The sequence below is a fragment of the Anopheles aquasalis genome, chromosome 2, assembly GCF_943734665.1.
Source record: "Anopheles aquasalis chromosome 2, idAnoAquaMG_Q_19, whole genome shotgun sequence".
NCBI lineage: Eukaryota > Metazoa > Arthropoda > Insecta > Diptera > Culicidae > Anopheles > Anopheles aquasalis.
The window spans coordinates 10,335,001-10,345,000 of NC_064877.1; the positions used below are offsets into that span (position 1 = coordinate 10,335,001).

Sequence of the window (10,000 nt, forward strand, 5' to 3'; positions counted from 1 at the left end):
TAAAAATTAGCATTGGCCTTCGCCGATGTACGACGAGCAACGGCATCGCGCCTCGCAGCCACAACGGACCTTGCATGCCCTTCTTCCACTTTCTCTCTGCATACCGCCAAAAGTGCACCGTTCGTTGCAGTTCGCGTATTACCGGCATTACGAAGAGCGATGCATGTAGGACGGAGCCTACAGAAACAGGGACATCTCGCATATCGCATCTTCTCATGGCTTTACATGGTTCATATTTTGTTTCGGTGACATAACGATGCCAAGTCACGGACACCGACTTCACTGGCTGGTTGGTTGGCTAGATGGATGGATGAAAGCTGATACGGCAGTGTGCGCATCACTGGCCAACCCATGGACAGAAAAAGGGACGGCAGTACCGGAATACCACACATTGCGTTTTCCCTTCGTTATAGTTTGTTTTACACGCAGATGCACATCTGCAACGAGATGGCCCGTTCCATGGCCGGATTCGCACTGTGCCGGTCGTCCGGATGGTTTTACATTTCCTCGGAATTCATCCTCTCGTTTTGCTCCACATTCCGTCTCCTCAGACCGTTGGTCTCAAGCGCAGTGCAGCGCAACAAGTTCCATCTCGCTTGCGCTGTGCTGTGCACCGCCCTGCGAATGGACAATCTTATAAATGGCCAATGCAAACATCGACAAACTTGCGTCACACGTCCTCCCCCCCCCCCACCGGGGGCCCCGGATCCAGGGATGTGGTTTGTTGTAGGAATCGTGCTCCGGGAGACCGGAGCATCAAAGTCAGACCAACGCGAAGCAACCGAATGTGCATGCCGGAGGCGAGGCCAACCATTTCGCGTGCTTCGTCTTCTCAATCTGTTTATTTTATCTTCAAACGGGGTCCGTGGTGTGTGCGCGCTCTGCAGACGACACCGAGGGTTTTGTAGTGGCGCGAAAACGGCGCACTAATTCGGCCATAAAATTGACGATCCGCAGCACAGGCTACGGTTGAGAGTGGAAATGAAGAAGTCACGACTGATTGTCGTCAGGGTTTTGAGGATGCTGGATGGTGAGTGTGCGACCTCTACGACTGACTGCGAAGTTGATTAACTTTGATATAGTGAGTTTTATGCTGAAATCATGGTTTTTATCGGTCGTTTTATGAATTCAAATTAAATTCCATTTAATTATAAACGAACAGTTCACATTGACACGCTTAGACTGGCAGCTCTCCGCATCAAATATGAATTATTGAGGACATATCGTGCTAACCTAGCGAATAGTGCCATGTTTAGTTCCCGAATAGGTGTGAAAGCTGTTCCACCGATTCAGTCGCATAGTCGCATCACCATCGCGATCTTCATCTGTGATCTGCGCTCCAGCGTTCGCGCGCGCGTCAATTGGTAAAGCCCGTTTCGCGCGATTCGACAACTTGTCGTGTTTGCTGCTGCTGCTGCGTGGCCATAAACGCAAACTGGAATGTTTGACGATTGGGATTTTAGGTTCACACGGAATTGGTGTTACGAGGGCAACACCGACAAGCTGCTGCGGGGAGTGGTCACTGTGCGCCGTCCGACGTGCGGCGCGTCATCACAATGTGAAGTATTAAAATGCGAATCAAGAAATATGATTCACATTCATCGCCAGCCATCTTGCGGTGCGCTGGTGCGCGGAGTACGTTGGATGCATAAGTGATTCATTCGCCACGGCAAGAAATTGCCATCGCGGGACTATTTTCGGAGTTCGCAGTACGGAACGGCAGTACAGCACCAGTGGAGCGTACTACAAACCGTGTGCGATAGAACACTATCGCTGGAAGGCAGCATGGCCGCGAGGGTACCACATTCCGATTTATTTAGATGCAAACGCCCGGGGTCGCCTGTAATCTAACGTTTATGACCTCCGCTAATCAGTGGAACGGGCACAGGACACAGCGAACGACCCAAAAGAAACCATTCTAAAGGCGAGCAATCCCAACAATCTACCAACAAACACATGTTTTGGGTTATTCCGGTACCAGCACCTTGCCGATCGGGGGTAATAAAAAAGGACCCAGGGTTCCGATGCCCTTTTTTCGGCGATCCTTTCTCTCGCTTCTCGAATACGCCCACCAGGACATGGTATGCCCGGGGGGTAATTGCCGTATGCTTTCGTCACTACCCCCAGTCGATTGTTCTGGAAAAGGCACGACCTCCTGCAGGATATGCGAGGTCCTTCTGCACACTACCACTATGCCACGTGATGTGAGAAGGACGTGATCACTGGCACGGCGTCATCGTAGTTGTGTGATCAGCAGCACCCCGTCGATCGCGTTATGTTTGGTGATGCACATAAAGGCTCTTATCTGTTCACCCCACAAAACACTCCTCTCACCTACGGGATCGTCCTCACGGACGGAGAACTGAAAATAACTTCCAGCATTTTGTTTGTCGTGTGGTTCGCGATCACGGTATTTGCGAAGCATAAAATGCGATACCTCTAGTCACCTCCACCCCCGGGTACTCCCCGGTCTTCTAGGTAGAACTTATGTTTGTTTTACTTGATGTATCGCGGATTCTGCTTTACCTTTTCTGAACGTTTCTTGACGGTGGACCAGCGAGCAAAGGAATTTCACGCGCGTACATCCATTCTTCACTCAACACGGCGGCTCTGGTTGCCGTAGCAACCGATTCACACTGACGCTGGCAGCTCGCGAGCAGAAAACAGAACCAGAACACCAAAACCAAATCTCAAGCTGCTGAGATTCGCCGGGTTGTAGGCCTTGCTGCGGGTTTGCGCAATTCTTTCACGTTTTCTCTTTTCCACACTCTCCTCTTTTGCTTTTCACATAAATCACTAAACCATTCGATTGAATGGATTTCGCCTTGTTTTCAATTGCTGCGATCTTTCTTTCAACACACACGGAGGCTCCTATCACGAGCGATAAGCCACAGATGGGCGTTATTTTGGCGTGGCTGATAAGTATGCGCCACGGATTTGCTAAGTAGATCGAACACTTTTTATATGCGAGGCCACTGAACTGCAAGTGCACATGGCCGATTTATGGCGGGCGGTGAACACGCACTGCGGGATTCCCGTTCGATCGAGCAAACGGCTCAGCAAAAGACGCAGCTCGCGACCGGGCGATAGTGAACGGAAAACTGAAGAGCCGCTCCGACAAGGAAGCCCTAGCAAGTTTGTGCGGGCAGTGTGCGTACAAGATGCGAGCACTGATGATGATCGAGAGAGCGAGCTCGCGACCAAGAGCGAGAGCGCGATCGTCTAGGGACTCGTCTCGCCAGCCAACGATGACGTCGTCGGCCCACGGTGATGACGCTGATGCCACGGCACGAGAGCACGGCATACGGCCTTCAGCAGGCCGATCGGTTCGACGATCGTTCGGCGGAAGAAAGAACCGGTACACGCATACTACCCGGTTGCCCCGGTATGCTGGTGTGTGCGTCACTGGCTGCGTGAGGGTATATGGGACTTTTGGCTGGGATTTTCTGGTTATGCTGCTGCTGCTGCTGATGTTATGCTCTCGCACCTCCCGTTGGCGTGTCAGGTGCCGTTGAGGATCGGCTATCTCGCGCCTGACGAGAGGCCGGTTTTCTGATCGTACAGCCTCAGCCTCAGTTTCTCTGCTGAGGGGATGCTAAGCGCATAAACCAGAGGACATAGTGAGAGAGGAATGCCTTATCGTGAAACCTTCCGCACGCATACACTCTCGCACTCGGTTCCAAGATCGATCGATCGTTCGACGATCGGTACAAACGTTGATCGATTTCCGTACACGAGCAAAGTTCATCGTCATCGCTTAGCTCCGGTCTAAGCGGTTGAACTCCGTAGCGACTCGCAACAAGATCCCAAGGCGCATGGGCCAAGGTGAACGCCAAGGTTTGTTTGGACATGGTTTCAACTGGACCCCAGCACCAGCGAGATAAGCTCAACCTTCCAGGTTTTCAACCAGGTTTTACAGCAAAGGGTGTTAAAGATAAGGTACTGACGTCCATTTGAATATTTAGGGTGGTACATACCACAACAGTGACGGCGATGACTGTACCGCGCCGTGACGTCGTACAGATGCTTGTAATTTCCTGTGACAGCGCACAATGAGATGCAGGTTATATTGATTCAACAGTGAATCACTGGTCAGCCATTGTAAAGATCGTCAGATCAATTGATCCTCGCAAAGTTGACTTGAACCATAGCCACTTGGCATGCTTTCTCGACTCATCCCTCGGCGGATGTGCTGTGACTATTTACAAGTGATGTTAACAAACAAAATCACTATTCCACATACACAAGCGCACATACCATGGGCACACGTACGTTTTCGTTTTCAGTGTCAAGCCTGTGAAGGCACTAGCGCTGTGTGTTAAAGAATTAGGTAAACAGCACAACAAGCTGCGCGATGATCGAGATGTAGAAAGGTTGCTTTTGCCTTTTAAAATGTGCTTGGAAGATGAACCAGACACGGTCCAGTCTGGGGCGGCCTCCTGGATAACAAGAGGGCGTCACAACGACCACGGGGAAGGCGATTGATTCGAAAGTCAGTTGGCGCTTAGTGGTGCGTTGAGTAATCTCATTGTTGTGCAGAGAGACACGGGGATGCGCGCGCGTGCGCGCTCGAGATATCGATGAAGCGGCTAACACGGTGATGTGTTTGGATCCCTTGGCTGGATTCAAACTCGCATCTTACATAACGGCAATCCGGAATGATAAACGCCCGTCCAGTATCTTACGTGCGTCCAGAGCCGAGGCGACAAATTGTGATAAATATGCAGCTTCCTTGAGTTGGAGTTAGAGTGATTATAAACACGGACGCGGATGAGGCGTTGATGGTGACTCATTATGCGTTTGATGCGTATGATGATCAGCGAACAGCGCGTCCGGACGTGGACGTAAAGTTCCGCGTGTAATTAGACATTTTTAACGATCGAGTTGAGTGGAAAGAACGAACAAAACCGTTGACTGAAGATGACCTCGGACGAACCAGGAATTCGGCAAAGCATAAGTCTCTAGAACCACCGTTGTGGGTATGCTCTGGTGCCTCTTGTATTGGCTTCAGATGATCGTTGATTGTTTTTTCTCTCTCTCTCTCTCTTCGTCATTCTTCGGTTGGTTCCATCTTCACTCTTTTTTTCTCCACTTATCGAGCTCTTCCTACTTCCTACCATGTCCGTCGCCATCCGGCTTCGAGAAACCGAATTCGAATCGTTCATTCGGTGTGATCACTGTGAAACGTGATGGTGGTGGATGAGTAAGGGAATTTAGCTCGCCCAACCGATCATCTGCGGGAAGGTAAAGAGCGAAGAATTGTTTAACCAAGACCGAAAAGGAACAAAAAGGCTGCTGAGCAATGCCACGTGAGAGAATGGTTCGCATTAGAAGTTCGAGTCGTATGTTGTGCTCTGTGGCGCTGCTGCTTCTGCTGCTCATCCATCGAGACGATACCGAGGATGATACTTGAAAGGTTTAGAAACCAGCAAATGTTGTGTGTATCTTGGGGTGCGAAGAAGCAGCCACAAGGAGATGCAAGGAGGCAAGAATGGCAAAAACAGAACCCCAGAAAGCCAAAGCAACAAACAAACTCACATCAAAGCTGAGTTTGATTCCCATTCCCCTGCCGGTTGCCGGTTGCTGCCGTCTTTTTCCTGCCGAGCCGGGCTCGTCGGTCTGTCGGTCTCGGCGGCTTTTTCTCATAAACATTCCGCCGCACATCCCTCCGGAGCCCGGACGAGGAGCTGGCTTGCTTGGTGGCATCCTCCGCTACGCATCTGGGGCCCGTTGGAATCCTAAACACTCCGACCGCACCGACACAAACACACCGAAAGCGCCTCAAGTCCACAATGAACATGTTTTGAGCGAGACGTCGCCTTCACCGCATGCCGGTTGGTCGTTTGGTCGGTTGATCGAGGCCGCGTTTTCCCTTCTTTGTAGCCACCATCATGGGCTGACCGACTTGGCCGTGCGTACAGCCAGCGTTTTTGACTTGTTCCGCCGCAGGGATGCCTCTGGTATGTGTTCCTTCTTTTCTTCCACTGTCCTTCGCTCGATACTCGATGCGATGCCCGGCCAAGTTCTTTATTTGCTTACCGATGCCCACTCATAATGCGATACCCAACTGGAAACTCACCAAGCACCTCGGTTTACATCATCAATCATCATACAACCATACACCGCGTGGTCCCAGTGATCGTGACTCATTACCGCGGGCAAAAGTTTGCCTCTCGGAAGGACGCAGCTGTGCAGCGCGGAACAAAGAACGCCTGGCGGCCGGAAAACGGCGACTCCATCGGTTAAACTTGACCCAGCAAAGGTTAGACTCGCGGAGAGAATCTGCCGGTGATGTATGGTGCGAGGGAACAGAAAAGAGGCAAAGCGGGAAAAAGAAGGAAGCGAACGCCACGTACGGGGCACGTTTGAATGCTGATCGGTCAGTACATGATACTGACAGGATGAGATAAGATTCGCTTAATCGCTCTTTATGCTTCCTTATGCTTCTTTAATCCGTACCTTGGCCGTTTTCCCTTGTTCCTCTCTTTCTTTCTGCTTCATTTGGCTCACTGATTGTTTATTGCGGATGAGGATGCGTGTGGATTTAAAATGTTAAAAGGCAGAATTTTAATTTATTTGCTTCGGAGTGAGGATCATCCTACATCATTGTTTCTTCATGAAGTCACGAAGTGCTTCATTAAGATATTATCCGATGTTATTATAAAAGGAAAGCCTGTAATTTTCTTACCTTAAGCAAATGTGGGATTAAGACCAGGCTTTCAACATGTTATGGATCGCTCGTCGAGATTTATTTTTGAAAGATTAAAAATAGAAACTTCCTTCCTTTCGCCCACGTGCTGTACAGCGACACGTGACTTAATTTGCATTTTGTTTAGTTTTAATCAGTTCAAGCGATGTTGATTCAAGAGGAATAGAATTGAAATAACAACATGGCAGCATATCACAGCTCAGCTCCTCCAGCTGCAATGAATGAAAAACAATGTCCTCCATAACTCTTCCAGAACCTTCCTTCAAACATCCACCGGGACCACACACGTGCCACGCCACCTCGGTGACGTGAAACTCTTATCTCAAATCACTATTTTTACCACATCCCATTCGCAACCGCAGCATTCAGGTGCCGCTCATTATACCTTATCTCGATAAAGACCGTCAGCCGAGTGCCGCGAGTGTCACGAGAATCACGTTTTTTTGCAAAGCGATGCTGTCTACCGCAGCGTTTCCACTGACACGGTGGCATCGTAGCAGAACGAATTCAACACTTCAAGTGCAGTCGCAAAAGGTAGAAAAAAGAAGATTCACATCAAGACGGTGGGATAACTGATAAGCCACCGGTTGCAACCGTCCTATAGCTGGCTGGTTGACTGTCTGACTGGCTGGCGAGGGGCTAATTTATGAGCCAGCACGGTCTGCGACCTCTCGAATTATGGGGGACCCCTCACCGGACCTGCGGTAACACTGCCAGTCCGCTGGTGGTGACCGCTCAACACCGGCGATGGTGACAGGAATCACTTCTCTATCTCTCTCTCTCTCTCGTCTTTTGTTCAATTAGATATCCTTCGACGCTGCTACGGCTACTTGTTGGTGACCACGATGGATGTGACCTTGGTTGGGAGCAAAACCGCAATAAAAAGTACTCAAGTAGATTATGCTCCTGAATTTTGGCAGCAACAGAAGCACCAGAAGCAGCAGCGGCAGCAGATGGGGCTTTGAAAGAGGCCCTCGGGGCGGGATCATCCTCGAGTCAAGTTGACAGTTGGCAAACCGGTTGGGGACGGCGTTTTGTTGCGGCGCTTTACGCAGCATGGTCCGGCCCGGAGTTTGATCCTTCACGACCTCTCTCTCGTGGGCGCCAAGCTGTTGTAAGCTGCCGAGTGTGTAGCTCATTAAGTTGTTCAAAGTGATGAAGCATGGCTACTGTACTTCAACTAATGAATCTAGCCCCAGCGTGTCGTTGTCGGATTCAATTCGAAATTCGGATAGCCTACATCCATGATGTATGCTTCTCCAAAAGTAATCCAACGCTTGTTGCGCTCTGATCACTGATAATAATGAAGTTCTGGCGAATGATCTGCAGCTACGACCAGTGTGCATGCAATTAAAAGCAGGCAAGCGTCATAACATTAGCAGAAACTCATTATCAAATGAGAGGCCACCGCAGCACAACAACGGAACGGAACGGAACCGAACCAGGAATGCAAAATTGAAATACAGTCTGATTAGGGAAAACGCGCCGGTTGTCATGCCGGCCCGTGAGTGGGAAGCCTGCCGTGGCATATTGTTTCTAATTAGTCACACAAATTTAACGCCTGCACACACCAACACACCCGTACAGAACGTGCCAGTGTACCTGGTGTACGAGTCCTGGCAGCAGATCCAGACCGCCAGAGAGTTTGGTTTCGGTTTAATTCCGTTCCCGGATTACCTGTCCGTTCCGTTTTCGGGCTCAGCACGGATCCGTTCTTCTCGGGTCCCCGGAAGCTGATCAACGGTTTCCAGGAGCAGCACAGACGCTCGCTGGCCACTGTCATAACGAAACTAATTTCATTAGCAACTGAATGCGATAAAATATCTTGTTTCCTCATTCGGCCCAGGCCACATATTTCATACGCCGGACGGACGGACGGACAGACGGACGGACTAACGAACTAATGCTGCGCCAGGGTGCATCCGGAAGCCATCCAGAGAGAGAGACAGAGAGAGACCCGAAGGAAGCGCCTTGCCGAAGCAGCTCAGCACGTCGAGCAGGATGTTATCGTACTGGTACTGGCCCCGCAGCCCTTGGAGAGATGAGGAATGTGTTTTGTGCGAAAAGTTTTCTGTCGGCCCAGAAGAGCGCCTCCCAGGGAATACGTGTGTATAGCCAGCACACTTATTGCGGCTTCCGGTTAATCGGATAACCATCGGCATCGGCTGCATCGATGGCGAACATGCTTGGCCACATCTTCACGGAACCGCATCTCATGCTCGATCGAAAGTTCGAAACGAGCCAGGGCTTTCCAGGACCACGTCACACGAACGAGAGTTCTTACTCGAGGGTTCGATACCTTAAAATGGCTTCCAGCTTTACTTGTGCGGTCTATCGGGTTTTGATAAGGCATTTGCACCCGTCTGGCTTCATAAGTAGTAGTGGTATTAGGGGAAGCACGTTGCCGTAACGAAGCAAGCCCTTCTCGCCAAGCTCAGCTGCTTAGCAACTGAATTAATTAGAACGGTTTCGGCATGCTTGCCGCTTGTACTCCTGCTTTGGTAGCTCAGTGTTGAGCCGCAAAGAAAGGAAGGCACCACTAAAGTGAGCTAAAGTGAGCACTTCCGTCGCAGACACACGCCATTTCGTCTGGCCGACCTAGATCCGGGCGCTACGTCAACTTCCCGAACCGAAAACGAAAACTCTCGAGGAGGACCGTCTGGCATGTCAGCGCGTTCGGCGAAGAAAACGGATCGAAGTAAGCGGTGCGAACGGTGCGGGGGCTTCGGGCTCCCCAGGAAAGGATAATAAGTCTCTCCTCGCAATTCAATTATGACCCTTTCATTGTTCCTACAGGACACGCAAGGTAGTTACCAACCGTTGTGGGTTGGGGAGGATCAGGATCCTAGAACCTTTACCGAATGGGGAAAGGAATTTGTTTGGCATCGTGCTACACATAACGCCACTACCATTGTCTGGCTTACGATGGCCACCGACTGATATAAAGGGGGCGCGAGGTCCTAATGAGCGTTCTTGATCGCTCGAGAAAGTTTCGCAATTCGAGGTTAATTTTTCATCATTAATTAGAAAGTAGCTTCCTTTCTCTGTCTCTTCCTTTACCCTTGGTTTGATAATGATGCACAAAGGGAGTCCATAGTAATGGGCCCTTTGCGTTCGACAAATCATTCCTCCAATTATGCGAGAATGTGGCAGAAAGTAAGCGTTTGAAGTACTGCAGGAACTCGCTCCTATCAGTGATTAGGTGGTACCGGTGTCAGCGAACTCTTACTCCAACTTTGTTCAATTGAAAATCGGTTTGCGGGTCACACCGACACCACACTCTGTCACATA

At 50.3% G+C, this 10,000-nt stretch overlaps 1 protein-coding gene across 4 annotated transcripts in view; it reads right to left on the reverse strand.

Moving 5' to 3' along the window:
• Positions 1-10,000, reverse strand: part of LOC126569361 (uncharacterized) — a 109,949-nt gene that overhangs the window by 11,390 nt on the left and 88,559 nt on the right. Inside the window, exon 1 of one of the 4 annotated variants that reach the window (XM_050226388.1) lies at positions 2,527-3,083. The exons of the other annotated variants lie outside the window; for them this stretch is intronic. The gene's annotated coding sequence lies outside the window, so the exon portion shown is untranslated. Of the gene's footprint in view, positions 1-2,526; positions 3,084-10,000 lie in introns of those variants that run through there. 4 annotated transcript variants of the gene reach the window in all.